This window comes from Malaclemys terrapin, chromosome 4, assembly GCF_027887155.1.
Source record: "Malaclemys terrapin pileata isolate rMalTer1 chromosome 4, rMalTer1.hap1, whole genome shotgun sequence".
NCBI lineage: Eukaryota > Metazoa > Chordata > Testudines > Emydidae > Malaclemys > Malaclemys terrapin.
In genome coordinates this window covers 72850638-72869794 of record NC_071508.1, presented here as the reverse complement: position 1 = coordinate 72869794, position 19157 = coordinate 72850638, and the positions used below count along the sequence as shown (strand labels likewise).

General features: G+C 40.3%; 1 protein-coding gene across 3 annotated transcripts in view; it reads right to left on the bottom strand.

The window, feature by feature from the left end:
- The window catches only part of EHF (ETS homologous factor), a 41283-nt gene extending 23184 nt beyond the window's left edge, over window positions 1–18099 (bottom strand). For 2 of the 3 annotated variants that reach the window (XM_054028721.1, XM_054028723.1), the window contains exon 1: window positions 17993–18099. The gene's annotated coding sequence lies outside the window, so the exon portion shown is untranslated. Of the gene's footprint in view, window positions 1–12964; window positions 12999–17992 lie in introns of all 3 variants that reach the window. The other variant, XM_054028722.1, reaches the window with a different exon arrangement.
- Window positions 18100–19157: the final 1058 nt, after the last annotated feature.

Below are 19157 nucleotides of genomic sequence, written 5' to 3'. Positions count from 1 at the left end.
GAGCATGATAGGGCTCATTATTTTGTTAAAGACAAGTTCATAGTAGTAGCCATTTCAGAAGGTAGGAAGAGGTCTCTCTGAAGTAATCACACCTGAATATTTTCTGGTTATGAATAATTTTCTGAGGACCACTTGGGTGGATATTCACCCCTCACCCGTTATCTTTATTAAACAATCCTTATTAGAAAATTAGCAATTTTAAAGGAGCAATAAGAACATATATATGTATAATGTACAATATTGCTGGTATTTTGTATTAAATACCAAAGCCTTAGGAAATGTAATGTAGACAACAATCCTACCCTGATCGGAGGTGGTCTAAGGCCCTTACTTGCATGAATAAGGGGCTGCTGGAATGGACCCTGGATGATTGGTATCCATTTCTGTTTCCTATGAATCTGCAGTTCCATAACCATCCACATGTCAGACTTTATCTTGCACAAAGGGAACTTTACATCTACAACATCTGCAGGATTCAGATAGTACACTTCTGATATCACAGCTCTGACAAAAAAAGGAGTAAATTTTGTCTAGATTTATTCCCCGTGCAGTTTCACTGAAGTCAATGGGTTTATGCACGGATTAAGTTAGGACAGGTTTTGTCCTCTGATTCTCAAGACACACCAGTGCCAAGTTATCTGCTACCCTGGGGGAGAAAGTGTCATGAAAGGTTTTCTTTTAATTAAATTGACTCTAACATAATTTGCCACCCAGGCAATATTTCATCTTATGTAACACTGAAAATCTAGAGTTTCTTTTAAGCACTGATTGGTTTATGTAGCACATGCTATGCATTCATTCATCCATATATTCACATATCTCTGAGAGCATATTGATTAACACATCTGCATCATTCTTTGTCATCTTATTTTTAATTATTTATGAAAATATTTCATAGTCATTAAACATTGTATGAGTGAAGTCGGAGTAATATCAGACCTCATTACAGCACCAAATATTTTATGAGAGTTGAGGCAGGAGCACCAGACTTTGTGTGCAGATTAAAACGTATGCAGATTGGCAAGCATTTTGCTATACAAATTAACCAAACCAATATATATTCCTTCTTAAAGCTATGCTTTCACAGTAGCTCCTGTACAGAGTTGCTTCAAACAAAACAATTGCATCACCTTTCTAACATTATCTGTGGAATATAATTATACCTGGGAGAGAACATTGGAGATAGGCTGGAGAGGTATGGGTCTGGATTCTAACCTAATCCAAACTCTCCCAAAGTTTCTGGTGTTTGGATTCAAAATATTGGTTTCACCGACAGTCAGGGCCGACGAGAGGGCGGGGAAGCCAGTACAAATTACCGGGGCCCGGCGGTCCGGAAGGGGGCCCGGGGCCTGGCTTCCCTTCCCCCCACCCTCCTCGTCAGCCCTGTTTAGCCAGTCCGCCCTTGCTGGGGGGCACGAAAAAAAATTTTCACCGTGTCCTGAATCCGCTCTTGGCGACCCTACCCACAGTAGGAGGATCAAGGGCCAAAGCCTAAGGACCTACTTGGTCAAAAGTCCTATTGACTTCAGTAAGTGTTTTCACTGAGTCCCAACTTCAGCGCTTGGTGCTAAACGAATTAGTTTGCTAAATTCTCCTTTTCTTTCTTGACCACATGACCACTCAGGCTGATGTTTGTAATTTAGTTTTAGCCACTCATTGCCTGACCATGGAGAAGATCCAGCATTTCAGAAAAACACATTTACAAAGAACCATTGAGCCTTGTAGAGCATACCGTATGCAAATTCCTTCATTATACCATAGCTGTGCTCTGAATCTGAATGACTCTGATCCCCATTTTCACATTTTGTTCCAATGAATCTGCAGAGCTAGACGGTGAACTGTCCTCATCATTTTGGACCTGAATCTTTCAAGGGTGTTCACATTTTGGTGTAGTTGATAATGCTGAAAAACAGTACGATGTGGGGGAGAGTAGCACAGGAAAAAATGGAGCAAATTTCAAATTATTCTAATCTATGTAGTGGTTCTGAAATCCTTTTGTAGGGCTGGGAGAGTTGCAAAGTTGAGATAAGTCAGGGGTAAACTATGCAATTTATGTGCAAACAGCAAGTATCAGAGGGTATGAAACCCTAAGGGGAAGGAGGCACACCGCTTTCTGTTTGTTTAACCATATGCCCTCTGCAAAAGACAAATAAAACAAAACTAAGCCAAATTAGACAGAAACTATTAAACTATGACTCTACTTGTAAGCTATTCATAGGGACCATAGTGATCATCTAGTCTTATCTCCTGTAGAGCACAGGCCATAGAATTTCCCCCAACGTATTTCCTAGAGCATAGCTTTTAGAAAAGCATCCAGTCTTGATTTAAAAATGGTCAGTGATGGAGCACCCACAAAGACCCTTGGTAAATTGTTTCAATAACTAATTAACCTCGCTGTCAAAAATATATGCGTTATTTTTTGTCTAGCTGCAACTTCCAGCCATTGGATTGTGTTATATTTTTCTCTGCTACAAGAAAGAGCCCTTTATTTAAATGTTTGTTTCCCATGCAGGTACTTATAGACTGTAATTAAGTCACCCCTTAATCGTCTCTTTGTTAAACTAAATAGATTGAGTTCCTTGAGTCTATCCCTATAAGGCATGTTTTCTAATCCTTTAATCATTCTTGTGGCTCTTCTCTGAACCCTCTCCAATTTATCAACATCCTTCTTGAATTGTGAACACTGGAACTGGATACAGTATTCCAGCAGCGGTCACGTCAATGCCAAATGCAGTGGTAAAATAATCTCTCTGTTCCTACTCGAGATTCCCCGATTTATGAATTCCAGGATTGCATTAGCTCTTTTGGCCACAGTGTTCCACTGAGAGCTCACATTCAGCTGATTATGCACCACCTCCAAATCTTTTTCAGAGTCTCTGTTTCCCAGGAGTCCCATATTCTACATTATTTGTTCCTGGTTAGCCATATTAAAATGCACATGGTTTGCTTGTGCCCATTTTACCAAGCAATTCAGACCACTCTGAGTGACCTGTCCTCTTCATTATTTACCACTTCTGCAATTTTTCTGTCATCTGCAAACTTTATCAGGAATTATTTTGTTTTCTTTCAGATTATTGTTAAAGATGTTCAATAGTGTAGGGCCACAAATCAATCCCTACGAGACCCCACTGGAAACAGACCAGCTCAATGATGATTCCTAATGTACAATTACATTTTGAGACCTATCAACTAGCCAGTTTTTAATCCATTTAATGTGTGCCATGTTAATTTTATATCACTCTAGTTTTTTAATCAAAATGTTATGTGGCACCAAGTTAAACACCTTACAGAATTCTAAGTATATTACGTCAACATTATTACCGTTATCAACCAAACTTGTAAAAGAGATATCAAGTTAGTTTGACAGGTTTTATTTTCCATAAACTCATGTTGATTTGCATTACTTACATTATTCTCCTTTAGTTCATTATTAGTTGAGTCCTGCATCAGTTGCTCCATTACCTTGCCCAGAACCAATGTCAGGGTGACAAGCCTATAATTACCTGGGTCGTCCTGTTTACCTTTTAAAATATTGGCACAATATTAGGTTTCTTTCAGTCTTCTGGAACTTCCCCAGTGCTCCAAGACTCATTGAAAATCAAAATTAATGGTTAAGCAAGCTCCTTAGCTAGCTCTTTTAAAACTCTTGGAGGCAAGTTATCTGGACTAGCTGATGTAAAATGTCTAACTTTAGTAACTTCTGTTTAACATCCATCAGAGATACTAGTGGAATGAAAAGAATGTTATCATCATATGATGAGACTGTATTATCTGTTTTTTCCCTAAACCTAGAACAGAAATAATATTGGTCACATCTGCCTTTTCTGCATTATTACAGATAATTCTACCATTTCCATCTAGCAATGAACCAATACCATTGTCAGGATTATTTTTGTCCCTAATATATTTTTAAAAACTCCTTCTTATTGTCCTTAACTCTGCTGGCCATAGAGTTATCCTTGTGTCCCCTGGTTTCCCTTATCAGTTTTCTACAATTCCTAACTTCCAATTTATATTCATTACTATCAACTTCCCCTTTCTTCCATTTATTATATTTTTGTTTAATTTTTTTTACAACAGGTCAGTTTTTTAATGAGCACAACCTTCTTCCTCAGTTGTGGGATTGTGACTTTTTGGGTATGTAGTAAGGTGTTCTTAAATGATTCCCAATTATCATTCACGTTTTTCTGTTTAAATTCTTCCTCCCAGCTGATTTGGCTCATAATTGTTTTCAGCTTTGTGACATTAAAGCATCAAGTACATATATTACTAGTCTGGACTTTATTCTGCTTGCACATTATAAATGTAATCAAGACATGATCACTTGTATCTTACCTATCATAACTATTAGTTCTGTGGTCAGTTCCTCTTTGTATGTTATGACAAGGTCTCATATGGTATTCCCCAGTGTTGGCTGAAACACATTTTGAGTTAGGAAATTGTCATCTATAATGTTCAGAAATTCCAAACTACGCAAAGACTAAAAGTGGCTTCCAGCCAAAGGTGCTGAAACTAGGCGTGCTGGGGATGCTTCAGCACCCCCTGGGTTGAAGTGGTTTTCATCAGACACAGGCTTTATAGTTGGTTCAATGGCTCTCAGCACTGTCACTATACAAATTGTTCCAGCACCTCTGCTTCCAGCTGAGACAAGCTCAGTGCAGCTACTTCTGGTTTGGCCAAAAGGGAGCAGCCTTTCTTTTGCTTCATTTGAGAGAGCTGATATCTATGGGATCATTCCCCCTTTTTTTTCCCTTTCACTATCATGGCTGAACTGCAAGTGTAGGTTTCACCTGGAACTATATGTTGTATATGCAATAAAGTAACAGCAGAGGTGAGTAGGGCAATTTAGACATCTAAGGACTGAATTTGGCAGTTCAATCAAGTACTTAAGACATCAATATAACTGAAATGGCATCTGTAAATAATTGCTGCTGCCTAGAGACTGAATTTTGCAAACTGTTTCTAAGAGTCAGGATATGGACTGCATGACCAAGTGGGTCTGCTTTTCTAAACGTCAGAAGCCCAACATCACACACAGAAAAGTGAGAAGGCCTAGTTTACACATATGGTTATTGTACTTAGATGAACACATTGGGTATTTGTGCATGCAAATGACTAATTAGGAGTTTTGAATGCATTTACAGTAACTGCATGCACAAATTAGGTGTATAATTTTGAGTGCATGTTTGTGTGTGACCCTGAGCTTCTACTTTCCTGGTAAATCAGTCTCAATAGGTTTTTCCACTTTAATCCATATGATTCCCAGTACTTCCTTGGTTCTCATCCTGTTTCCAAGGCTCTTTGACATCCTTGGATGAAAGATGACATTGAAGTGCAAAATACTATTACTTATGTAACATATTCAAGGCAATATATTGATTACATCCCATGTAGCCTTACACCACAGTAATAGATATATTTATCAAATTATATTCTGAGTGTAATGTTCAAGAAATTATTTTTGATACTGGACTGAATTTACTAAAGCAGCCTCTAAAACTGCACTGACACAGGGTGACTCGACTCTTAAAGTTGCGCAGTAGGGTTTAAGGGAAGGCACCTAAGCCTTGCAAAGAAGCAATGGCTGCAGGTGTTGACACTGCAAGGAGTAAGAAGGTTCCTGCAGGGCCTGAATCAGTGGGGGGAAGGTACCAGTGGAGAAGGCCAAACTCCAGGCAAGAGGTGCTGGGCCAGCAGGAAGACAGAGCAGGGAGGAAGGCTGTACCTAGCTTAGAAATGGCCCAGAAAAGTGTTGGAACTCTGAAGGGCTGACAGACCCTCGGAGAGCAGCTGTACCCAGCTTGGAACAGGGATGAAGACTTTGAAAGTCTGAGTTTTCTTTTGAAAGACTTTTGTGCCGGACTTAATAAATTGGACCCCAGTAGGTGGAGTGTTTGACTGTCTGGAGTAGACTTTTCAAAGGGCCCTGGGTGAAGGGGAAACTGAGGTAGGCCTCACCAGAGCCATGCTTGGCCAGCAAGGAGGATTACAGGATGGGCATGCCCTTGGACATGCACCCACAGTTTGTTGTATAGCAGCAATTCTAGTACAGAATTTTCTTGCCTATATTTATGTATGCAACTGCAATCCGGTTGTCAGACATTTAACTACCTCTTTGGTGTATAGAGTTGCTGTTTGTATGCACAAAACCAAGTCTGTGTGTGCAACAAAAGCAGTGGATGTTTTCAAAGGTTATGTTGGGACCTCTTTCAACATTGAGCCTTGGTTGTGTTGTGTGAGGGGAAGGGTTATGGTGTTTTTGTTTTTAGCTTCATGTGTATTAAATTTATACACGCAGGTAAGCTTAAAGACAAAAAAAAATCTATCTGAATAGAAGGGGAACATTAAGTATGTTTACACTGTCACAGATATGATTGCTATAAACACAAGCAAATCACTAATAAAAAGAGTCCCACCAAATTTAAAGACCTGACTCCTGTGATGTAGTATGAGGCAACTTCTCTAAGTGTAGGTGATGGTTGTTTCAACATATCCAGGTGGACTCTAAAATCTTGCATGTGTCTTTTAACTAAGATGAGACTGAGTGGGAAAGTTAGGAACCAAGTCCACTTCTCCTTCATTCTGAGGTTTTGCTTTGGGTCTATCTCCAGCACTGTTTACGTAATCTGAAGACAAAACCATACTTCAGTCTCCTTTTTCTGAGACAGCATGAGTTTCACTTTAATAGAGCAAAGGAAATATTACTTTATTATTTGCTCATAGTCCAATATTCTAATTTTCCTCTATCCCCTTTTCACAATCCATACACTTCATAAGAGCTGGCCTCAGAGCTCAAGATGTATGTTAGTGTAGTTAGAGAGAATTTAAACACCTCTTTTGCCTAAATCGGAAGAAAATACAAGCACTGCCCTTGACAGGGATCTCAGAGGGTATATGTATTAGACAGTAGGATATAGCCCTAAACCTCCAAAGACAAGAGAGGTCTGGCAGTTTTGCAATATTTACTTCTACAGTCCCCCAGCAATAATGTTACCTTGGCAGATGGAATAGTGTTCTGCAACCTGCCATATAGCTAAGGTCCAATGTTTAGGATCCACATTTCTCTGTCACTTGTTGCTCAGATATAATCTCTTTCTCCCACCTCCACAGCTTTCTAATAACATACAAGACATTGTCATTTGTCCCACATCTGAAAGGGCCAGTGTCTTCTACTGGAGAAGGAGTTCTGTGTACAGGAGCACTGTGTATTAGGAGAACTTGTAGTACTCCAGCTGAAAGGGAAAGGACTAGAGCCAGTCAGGGAATGATTTTATTTCTTGTGAAAAATGTCAATGAATTTTTTTTTTTCATTTTCATCTACATTTTTTTCTTCTCCCGCCCCCTCCCCCCCCCCCCAACCCCCGAAATGGGCACTTTTTGTGAAAACTTCCATTTTGTCAAAAAAAAAAATCTCACAAAAAAATATTTCCATGGCAAAATTTTGACCAGCTCTAGAAAGGCAGGGAAAAATAACTGGAGATGGAAAGCAGGACTTTCACTGGCACATATGGCTCCCATGTTGTCTCGGGATAGAATTGATGACAATTTGGGTCAACCATGTTCCCGGAATTTTTAGTAGTTTCAGCCAGATGTATCAATCTGGTCTCAGTGACATAGAATGGGCTATACAATAGGGGAAGCCATTTTCCCCCTCACCATGTTCCTTTTGCCTCTTTCTCCCATTGCAACGTCACACCTCTCATATCTACCTGGAGTATCCTCCCTCCTCCTGTGAACTTAGTCACCTTCCTCATCTCCTTCAAACCCCTCTTGAACTCTCTCTCTCTTTCCCTTATCCTTCTACCACTGATTTACACTCGGGTTCAACTACTCCCTTGATAACAATGTAAAATAAGTAATACAAAAATGAGCAAAAAAATCCCCCAAACTATGCTAGAAACATGACAGGCCACATATCTGTAATTAGATAGAAAAGAGCAAGCTAATAAAAATCTACAATCATATTGTAAATCTTCTCCACTTTCTTCTCGTTATATCTTTCTGCTCTCTGTGATTTTTATGATTGTGTCATTGTATTGTCTGTTTAAAGTGTAAGTCCCTTGGGGGAAAGGGCCTGGTCTTATTTTTCTATTGCTAAAGCATCCTGCACAGCTACTGAGTTACTAACAAATACTGAAGATGATTATGTATTATTATTCCTGGAGGGTACTGGAACGATTAATTGATGCTCCGCTCTCTGACAAGACAACTGATTTATATGTGGTCCTGCCATAACAACCAGTTAAAACCTTTGAAACCCCAGTGCACCTTGTGAGTGGCTATTTTATAGGGAAGTATATTTTAACCATCAGCATCACTACTTCTCTTTTGTTGTGAAGCCAGGTTGATTTTCAGTGGTAAAACTACTTATATGCCTCCACCCCCTCTCCCCGCCCCAAATAAAATGAGGGTGGGTTTATTTATTTATTTGTTTTGTTTTGTTTTGTTTTACAAGTCTCCCTTTCTGTAAGAACTTCTGCTTGGAGGTTTCTTCTTTGCTGGGTTCATTTCTAAATGAGAATTAGACAGAATGAGGAAAGGGAAAAGCGTTCCCTTTCTCTTCCCTTTAACGGAGAAGAATGGTTGCTGTTGGTGGGAAGAATCTTATTTATTGTGTAAAAAGTTTTAATCTCAGAGCCTTGCACACTCCCAAATTTTGGGAAGCACATCAAAATCTCCAAATCTGGATCTGGATCTGAATGTTGAAAATAGCTCATATGTTTATACTAGGCAGAGGTAAAACTCTGGATCCAAGCACCCCTGAAATTTGTTGTGTTACAAATCTGGGTCTAGCTCTGTAATTTGATATGACACAAATTGATATGATTTTTGTTATTTACCTAGTGGTAGCACCTAAGGCTTCAACTCAGTCAGGATCTCATTATGCGAAGCACTGTACAAATAGATAGTAAATTACAGTCCCTGCCCCAAAGAGCTTACAGTCTAAAAGACTAGACGCGAGAGTTGGGTGAAACAAACCAGTGGGCAGGGAAGTGGAGGATCAGAAAGGATGTGATCGTAGGATGTTTTTGCATAGACTAGCTGTGAGCACAATTCTCAGTTGTGATAAGTTGTGATAACACTGATCACAGCTCACCCCTTGCCTTTTCACTATCCGATCACAGTTGTCTGTCAGTATTACAGCAGAGGAGAGTTAGAAGGAGATGGCATAAACTGGTGACATTAGGGATTTTGACAGTGGGGAGTTTCCCACAAGCACTTGGGGCAGCAGATCTAATCAGTGTATAGGGCTGTCTGTAAACTTGCAATTCTCAGCCCTCACAAGAAACTTTCTGAGGGCTAGATTATGTCTCAGAGGTTCTTCTAGCTCAAAGCCTGGCCTAAGTTGCAGTCCTGCTCCTCTCCTGTGGGGTACTGGACACCACAAAGTATGCAGTGTGTTGCAGGGTAGAGTGTATAGGAACAGGATAGTATCCCTTTAAATAGTCTGAGAGCATTCTAATGGTACTCATGTTCTAGAACAGTGGTCCCCAAACTGCGGGGTGCACCCCCTTACGGGTGCAGAGAGGAACATGTGGGGAGTGCAGCAGGGCCTGGGCCAGTCCCCTTGGAGAGCTGGGGAGGGAGCACCACCCAGACCCTGCTCTGCCCCCAGCTCCTCTCTGGCCCTGGCCACAGCTCCACTCTGGCCCTAGCCACAGTCACTCACAGCTCTGGCCCCAGCTGCAGCTCAGCTTCTGGCCCCTCCCACCAGCCCCAGCCGCAGCTCCGGTGCTAGCCATGGCTCTGCTCCCAGCCCCCAACCCCAGCTCCGCTCCTTGCCCCACTCCTGGCTCCAGCTCCCAGCCCCAGCTCCTGACCATGGCTCCCAGCTCCAGCCCCAGCCCAGCCCTGGCCCAGCTGTGCCCTCATTCCCTCTCTGCCCCCAAGGCAGCTCTAGTACTAGCTCCTCCCCCATCCCCAGTTCTGTCCCCAGCTCCGCCTTCAGCCCAAACTTGCAGTAATGGGAGGGGGGTGGAGGAACAGACAGATTCCTTTACTGGTAAAGGCGGGTGTGACAGGAAAAGGTTGGGCACCACTGTTCTAGAAGCTGCCAGAAACCAGCCAGAGCAGCAGTATGCATGTAGGTAGGTCTGGCATGTTTATATATCTTTAGTAAGCATGGCTGTTTGGGACCTAGCTGTGCCCCTGTGGTTTCCTCATGTTATTTTTCCAGTGTAAAGAGCAAAAGACACAACACAAGGAAGTGGCAGGAGCATAGGCCTGGCATCCCACCTCCTGGCTGCCCAGAGGCATATGCTTCCCTCTCTCATGGGGTGCAACAGCCGCTGCATTCACCCAGTGTGGCTGACTGCTCCAAGAGGCACGGTGCCTCTCTGAGCCACAATGTCCTGGTGCTCCCCTGAGGCACCGCAGCAGTGTATCTGCTCAGTGCAGGTCTGTAGCTTAACGCCACAACAAAGCTCATAAATGCTCCTGCATCAGTCAAGCCCAGCCAGAAACAAATTCACCAAGGCTCATTAAAGAGTCTGCCTCTGTGGTTCCTTTTGTGGATAAGGAAAGAGGGACCGGTGAGCAAGAGCAGCTCTCCACCTTCTGCAAAAAAGCAGTTGGCAGCTTCCCCTCCCACCCTGACCCTGGCTTTGGGAAACAGTGCTCCCACACAGCCCCCTCCTCCTCTTCAACTGGTGCTATGAGTGCTCCCCATCCTGTTTCCATTTATTTCACCACTGGCTGCATTAAACAGTACAATGAAGTGTTTATGTGACAGAGGGCTGGGAGCAGGTTGTTAAGGTAAAGCCCACCATAAATAGAGCCGTTAATTCAGTTGCTGGCATGGCTTTCTCTTATCTTCACTATACCTCCCAGAGGGTATTAGCCCTACCCTTTCGTTTGAGTTGGCAGCAGAGTTATTTTTTTGCACCTGCTGCTCTACTCCGATAACACTACAGGTCAGCTTTGATTTGTTGGAATATAAACAAAAGAGCAAGCAAGGCATCTGCCTCAACAGCCTGGGCCGGTTTGACGATAGAGCTTTTCCTACCATATAAATGTATGCGTTCAGTTCTGGAATGAATCCCTGCTGCTTCATAATAGGGCTTGGCGACAGAATAACCCAGCTTCCAGAGAAGGAGTGTGCCATAATCAGATATTTGGCACTGTACTTTTCCATCAGCCAAAACCCATGAAAAGTCAAATGAGCCAAAATGGGCTTAAAAGTGACCAGAAAAGGAAACCGATTGAGCTTGCGCCCTTTTCTTGCTTCTTTATAACGGATAAAGACCTGAAATGTTGGGGGACTTGTTTTCAAAAGAGAAGGGTTCTTTTCATCGTGCTTCCTACATTAGAAAACCAGCCCAGGATTCTCAAAGGAGCCCAAGGGAGTTAGACAACCCATTTCTATTGAAATTCGCTGTCATTTGGATGCCTAAATCCTTTAGGTTCCTTTTGAAATTCTGACCCTCAGGTCCCATCCAGACTATATGATGACAGGAGAACAAGTGAAATGGTGACACCCCAAGAGCATGAACATTGAGCTATTAAGGGATGAGGGACTTTTAGAATAATATTCCATAACTACATGAAGCACTTTACCAAGGAAGATAACTATCATTAGTTCAATATTACAAATGGTGAAGCTGAAGCATAGAGGTAAAGTGCCTTGCTTAAAGTTACACAGGAGTTCATTGGCAAACCTTACATAACTCAGATCTCATGGCTCCCATTCCAGTGCCCTAATCACTGCATTAAATTTACGGTATGGAAGTGAGTTAGGAAGATTATGCTTTATCTAGCAAGATTAACTGAAATTACAGGTAGGGAGGGATGGAATGTTCTCTACACAAGAGACCAGTTCAGACGGGCTTTCACAACATTCCACCCCTCAAAGCCAGCATACACCTAGCAGGGTACTGAATGATAACACACTCAACCAATCAAACTCATGATAAAAGTATTGCATCATCAGAACAAGCTGCCATTGACCTATCAGTGATCCTGAAAACAGGAAACCATTACCTAGAAAATCCCAAGAACTGACTTACCCTCACTGTGCTGTCACACTTACAGTGATACCTGTTTCCTAACATGAGATATTAGAATAAAATGTCTTCTTGAGTAATACTATAGTAAAGCTATGTGTTGCAGAAATAGGCACAATGATTATATAAATCCTTTACAACTAGGAAGCTGGGTCCAGAACCATGGTCTTGCAGCACCTAAGTAGAGTCATCTTCCTACTGCTCCAGGAAGTCGTAGGAGTTCCTATATCCATTCTTCCACTAGAGGGCAACATGAGTCATACATACCAGCGCAGTACATTCCAAAATGATGAGCTAAGCACTTTTTAGGGAACTCATAAGGACTGATTCAATCAGATCAGCAGAATAAAACAGGTCCAGTCCCCCCCCCCCCAAAAAAAAAAAAGCTATAAGTCACTAAGTTAAGGATGGATGGTGTCTGTCTTCACTCTGGACATCATGGTTTTGATCCGTTTTTTTAATGATAAATCATTTATCTAGAGACCAGACCCATCATTCATTCAGACTTTCACAACCATTTTGCTTTTGTGCAATAGGAGTTTGGTGGGAATTTTCAACACTAAAGGATATATTTTTATTTGATGTCTTGCAAATGTTATGAGTAATATCTGTTGCAGAGTGTTGCAAACAGCAATCACTCTGCGAAAGATGAAAATATCCTAATAGCATGTCCCAGTACCTGACATACCAGTGCGGCTCCTTCACAACCATTCCAATCTATTGGTCAATTGCAGAAACAGATATCCTTTGATAATACATCACAAAGACACAAAAGGCAGGCTCCTTTCATATTGTTGTGTAATAATAATTATATATTTTGATAAAAATCATTAGGACAATTTGGGACGAATAATTATATCATGCACCTAGTCACTGATTTTCTAGCTACAATATCTTGGCCAATTTTACATGGCTTTGTTAAATAGAAAAGTAATTATACAGTGATATAAATAATCACTTACTGAATGTCAAGTGCAGAGAAGTGTAGGGCAATATCTAAAAACAGAAAATGATTATTTTTGTTATTCTGACTGTAAAAAGGGGACTTTTCAAATAGCTTATGAATTTTTACAAACATTTCTAGGCTCTGAGCCTTTTCTGATTGCACCTGAACTGATTATTACAGCAAACAGCTCAGAAGTGAGTACAGCACTGTGTGTCTCTTCTGCATAGTGGGCAGAGACTTTCCATTTCTTTTATGGATTTATAGATCTTAGGAAAGGTTCTCTTTCCATTGCTGCATAGTAATACTGTTTTACTGCCCTGGGTAATCTTGATTTGAATATTGCCATTAATAGTGATTGATCACCCCAATAGGGCTCAATTCAACTCCCATGAAAGTAAATTGAGGGATTCCCATTGACTTCAGTGGAAGCTGAATTAGCCCTTAACCAATTCCCTTTTTAGTTTTGGACCTTTTTTTCTTCTTCTTCTTCTTGTCCCTGTGCCACTACCACCAAAATTATTTCTTTACTAAATCTTTATAGGCATTCATGTACTTATCACGAGAGCTGTGCAAATAACTCCATTCTGAAAAAGTCAAAACAAAAATTGGTGAACCAAAAGTCAAAAATAAAATTGTTTCAGGTTGAACAAAACATTTAGTTTCATTTTCAAAGTTTCAAAAAAGTTTTTAATATTTTTAATTAAATTAAAATATATTTCAAAACAGAATTAAAAAAATGAAGCATTTCATTTCCAAAATGTCAGAACAAAATTTTTTTTTTCTATTTTTTTTTTAAATCCAAACAATTTGGCAAATTCAACATGAATTCACACAGTGTTCTGGTCTACCCACGTCTGCATTTTTTGGACAACAAAATTTCTCCCAGCTACTTGTCACAACTCCCCTCATTGACATCGTGATGCAGTAAATCCTCAAACAATTGACATTAATGGGAACTGGATGAGGTCCTCGGTATACGCAGGCTGCCATGTCAGTGCACAGGCTTAACTCAGAGACAAGAATAAAGAAGAAAATACTTTTGGTGTTACTGCTTTTTGAGAGTTCTTAAGCTCCAGGATCACTGAGCAGTTGAAACCATTGGGCTTTGCCACTGGTGCTATTGGCCTTCTACTCTTCTAACAGTAGATTTACAAATAATATTGCACTGTCTTTAAAATTAGTAACAAAATCCAATACATTTTTTGTCCAAAAGTTCTGTTACTGGACCCAAATTTAATGTTACTACAGTATTGCAAGCTGCACAGATATTAAAGTCACCAACATTTCTTTTTAGCACCAAGTACATCTTAACATAATGTGACACAACCTTCTTTTCAGCAAACCATTTATAAAATTCATAATTGAAAATTCTGCCTGTTATCCCTTTCCTTGTATGCTTTTCTCACCAACAACTGAAAACCTAATCCTCAGCTGTATGCAGCATGAAGAGAAATTGAGCAATGCAAGACCTGAGGGAATCACACTGAGGGGAGTTACATTGTTATCATCAGAAATACATCGGTTAGTGGTCAGCTGTTTAATTATATCTCAGTCTTGGCACATTGACCAATATTAAGTCAGCCAGTTGTGTTCTGTGCCATCCACCTTCCAAACCAAGGCATATCAGACACTATGTAGCATTGTGTGCTACCAGCATGATTCAAAAAGACCACATTCCACTTACATTTCTTCAGGAGCTCAAGCACCAATTAGATATGTCTGAGTCCCTAAACATCGCAATGATCAGGATCATCAGCAGAAAAGGTGAACGCATCAATATAATTTGCAGTCAGTGGGAGATATGTTTGAGGAATGACTAAAGGATGTGGCTCTTACCTTGGTTTGGATATTTTAATAGGGATCGCATGAGAATGCATGAGGAATGTAAACTCAAGAGCTGAGTCTGGAAGAGTTTCCATGATCAGACTCAAATTTGTGTGCAGGACGTGTGCAGTGTTATCTCCACTCTCTTGAAGACTTCCTTCAGATATTGCCCCTAGTCCCCGGCTTTGAGATTAACTCCTTGATGCTCACTTCCGCATGATGAGCATGATTTTAGAAAAAAAAACGCACCTAATTTATTTTATGTTCTTTATTTTGTGTCCTCATAGTTTTGATTGTATCATTTGAAGTGGGATGGGGTAACATGCTGAACAATTCTGGCTGGGCAGGAGATAGAATGGCTCACCTAAAGTGACAAAGCTTTTTTATCTCTAATTTCTGTTAATCTATGATTTTGGATGTTTCGTTTTTAATTTTTTATCTCCATCCTAAATTCCTCTTCCTATATCACCCAGACACAACGAGTACCAATGTTTACATGGTTATTCATTGGGAATGAAAGCAGCTGAATAAGATTCTACAGTTAACTGAACGATTTTAGAGTTGAATTTGTTCTCTCACAGTTCTCAACTAATTCCTATATCTAATTATCTGTCCATAAGAACATAAGAACTATAATATTAGGTTAGACCATGGTCCATCTTGTCCAGTATCCTGTCTCTGATAGTGGCCTGTACTAGAGCTTCAGGGTGAGGGTACAGAACAGGGCAATTATGGAACGATCCACTCATCTTCCAATCCTGGCGTCCGAAAATCACAATTTTAGGATCTTCATGAGCCTGGGGTTCTATCCCTGACCACCTGGGTTAGCGGACATTGATGGACCTATCCTCTATGAACTTCTCCAGTTCTTTTTCTCACCCCAGTTTTACTTTTGGCTATCACAACATCTCATGACAATGAATTCCACAGGTTAGTTGCATGTTGTGTGAAAAAGTACATCCTCTTGTTTGTACTAAACCTGCTGACTATTAATTCAGGTGACACCTGTTGTTTTTTTATTGTATGAAAAGGTAAATAACATTTCTCTATACCCTTTTTCCATACCATTAATGATTTTATAGACCTTAACATATTCTCCTTAGCTGTCTCTTTTCTAAGATGAACGGCCCTAATCTTTTTAGTCTCTCATGTATGAGAGCATTCATACCCTTGATCATCTTTGTTGCCCTTCTCTGGATCTTTTTTCAGTTCCACTATATCCTTTTTGAGGTGGGGTGACCAGAACTGGACACAGAACTTTCTTTTCACTCATAAAAACTCCGTGTTGAGAAAATATCATGTTACGATAATGTCCTAATTGACTGGGATGACACCAGATTGTTCCTACACAGTAGTAAACTGTTATTTCCCGTGCTCACTGGACCATGCTCTATTATAAGATCCCACCACAACTAGAATAATATGAACTCTTGCCACCCTATAACTAGCTGTGAAATGCTGTTTCTCTCTCAAAGCTTTCTAACGCTGAAAGGGCTGAGTCACAACTGCCTAATTTGTCATGATGTCTCAATGTGGGAAAAACAAAGGATTAGTCTGCTCTGCTACAGCCTATTGAAACTCTAGGCTGAAATTGACATTTTATGGTGAGATTTGTTGCTTAACATCTTTGTCATATTTATCTGAAGACTTTAATTGCAACTGTTTTCTTTGGCTGTCAGTCTTATTTTAACAATAGGTCTTTTCTGCTCTCCAACTCTGGTAACTATAAAATGCAAAGTTTACAGCAGAAAACTGGCTTAAACTGCTACCAGCAAATTTACCAACGAAACAGCACTCAGAACAGATCCATTATCCCACCAGGACTATTCACAAATTAAAAGAAATACTGCTAGAAGATAGACACATTGAATATAGGCACATATACCAAAAGCTAGAACAATAAGTGTTAACTAAACCAGTTTTACTTTATAGTTAGCTATTGTATAATTCTTATCATTATGAACTGGTTTCTGTTTTCCAGAGCCCATGAACAAAACGAAGAAGCTGGATGCACTTTAAACTTAAATGGAAAGGCAATGTGATATGTCTTTTTTAGGTAAAATAATTCAAACATATGGTATAGACACAAGCGAATATATATACATATATATCCAGGAGGTCCACAAATAATATTTCAAATCTCTCAAGCAGTGAAATACTAGTAAATGTATTACTGCTACTCTGTACTTTCAGTGTCATTTCCTGATCAGCCCTGCTGTAAAAATCAGTGCACTGTCTTCTACTAAAATATTACAACAGACTTTAGTAAATACTTACTTGCTATGGGCTAAACCTTAAAGAGCATACGCTGTATTTATTCAAGTGTAACTACCATTGAAGTCAATGGGAATACAACAGGCAAAACTGCTGGAGCTGAATTCTTAAAGCCTTTTACTGAGATTTTATTGAGTCCTTACTCACACAGAACATGCATCGACTTCAGTGAAGAGTTTTAAGTGGGAAGGGGCTAAGGACTTTAGGATATAACCCCAATGGAAACCAGTGGGAGTTTTAGTTGAGCAAGGACTGAGCAAAACATGAGCTAGGTAGGATTTTTTATCATCCTCGTAATTACCACCATCACTACTATAAAAACAGCAAGATCATTTTATCTGTATAGTGCCTACACATGCTGCGACACTAAAGAGACTCCATGCCAATTTCAACAGTCAGTTTTAAAGGGTCTGCTTCTACTACCCTTGCTCACATTGAGTGGTACGTTATTAAATAAGTAGCCCCACTGATTTGACTGCAGTTACGCAGGGGATAAAAATATTACTTAATGTCACTAAAGGTGACACAGTTAGGCCCCAAAACATCATTAAATACATTATTATAAAAACCACCCTCATAAAACTAAGGGGCAGATGCTACCACCTTACTCACAGTGAGTATAGAACTTTACTCCCATGTGTAGCCCCATTGAAATCAGTGGGACTATTCAAAGTTAGTATGTCTGGCTGATCTGTCCCTAAGAAAACAGATAGTAGGAGTGTGTTTTTAAACACAAGCAAGGGCAGGATGCAGGTTCAAAACAGGAGAGTAAAATCATTTATTATTTTATTGCTCAAAAGCTTTTGATTAAAAGAGGTTAGTGGCAGTTTCAAAGTGGGGAAAAAGGGTCTGAGATGTGTGTTGAGTGGGAGCGATTCCTGTGCACACTTCTGCACTCTTTTATCCTCAATGGTGTTCGTTCAAAAGGAAGTTAAAAAAATCTTACCTCATTTAGCTGCTGATTCTGAAGGGGAAATCCTTTAGCGGAGGCAATGAGAAGGCTGTCTAGAGAATGGCAGGTGTTAAGTAAACACAGGTGCTAGGTTAGCACTTCAAAAGCCTCACAGGAGTGATGATAAATGAATGTGATATTAATTTTAAAACATTTTGCAGAACATTTAGTCAGCCAATGGGGGAATTCCTTAGGTCACTTCCTGTTCTTTTGATTGGGTCTGCAGCAATAACAAAAAAAAAGAGAGAGAGAGGAAAGAAAAGAAAGACTGTAAACATTTGCATACGGCCAACTCACACCTTAGTGCTCAAACAAAACAGGTCTAACCAGGTTACACATGTGTCTCAAGAACAAAAAAGAAACCGGTCAATGGACGAGGTCTTGATTGCTCTGTAGTTGTTTTTTAAAGACCATCCTGCCTCCTTGTTTTTTCTTTGTTTGTTTTGTTTTTACAGAAGGTTATTTCAGGTAAATAGGCAGCTTATAATTAAAACAAGGAGAAGTAAAAAGTAAGAATGTCCGAAACTTAGGACATTTAAAATTAGACTGGAAATAACACTAGAAAATGTACTGTGAGGAACAATCGTACGTTAGCAGGGAGATAGACTGGATGATCCAATGTCATGGGCTAAATTCTCCCTTCACTTATACCTGTGGGTTTCCATTGAACTTAACGGGGCTGCACAAGTGTGAGGGAGAATTGAGTCCATTATTTCATTTTCACCTCTAACTTTTGTAAATATCTGAGTGAAGGAAAAGATAATGAGAAAAATATCTTCTGGGACAAGGACGTGCTCCTATGTGCAGGAGGATGAGCATGCATATGTATGTGCAACAGGGCAAAGGTGGGAGAAGGGGGACTTAGGGCTGAGCGTTGCAGCACTGAACTGTTAGGTGCCCTGCTGCCTACTAGAATTCACAACCTTGAGTTAGGTGCCAAGGCTCATTGTCCAATGCATGGGGAGAATTAAGCCTAAAATAGGGATTCACCAAAGCCAGGGAGCTGCCTAAACTGGCCAGTGGTAAATGCTGAGGCGAGGAATGGGGCCTAAGTCCCACCTTCAAAAGGCATTAAGCACCTTACTCTGGGCCAAAGGCAGACTTCCCCCTACCCCCCACTTGGATTTCACCTAAGCCAGGTCAGCCCTTTTTCAAGAAA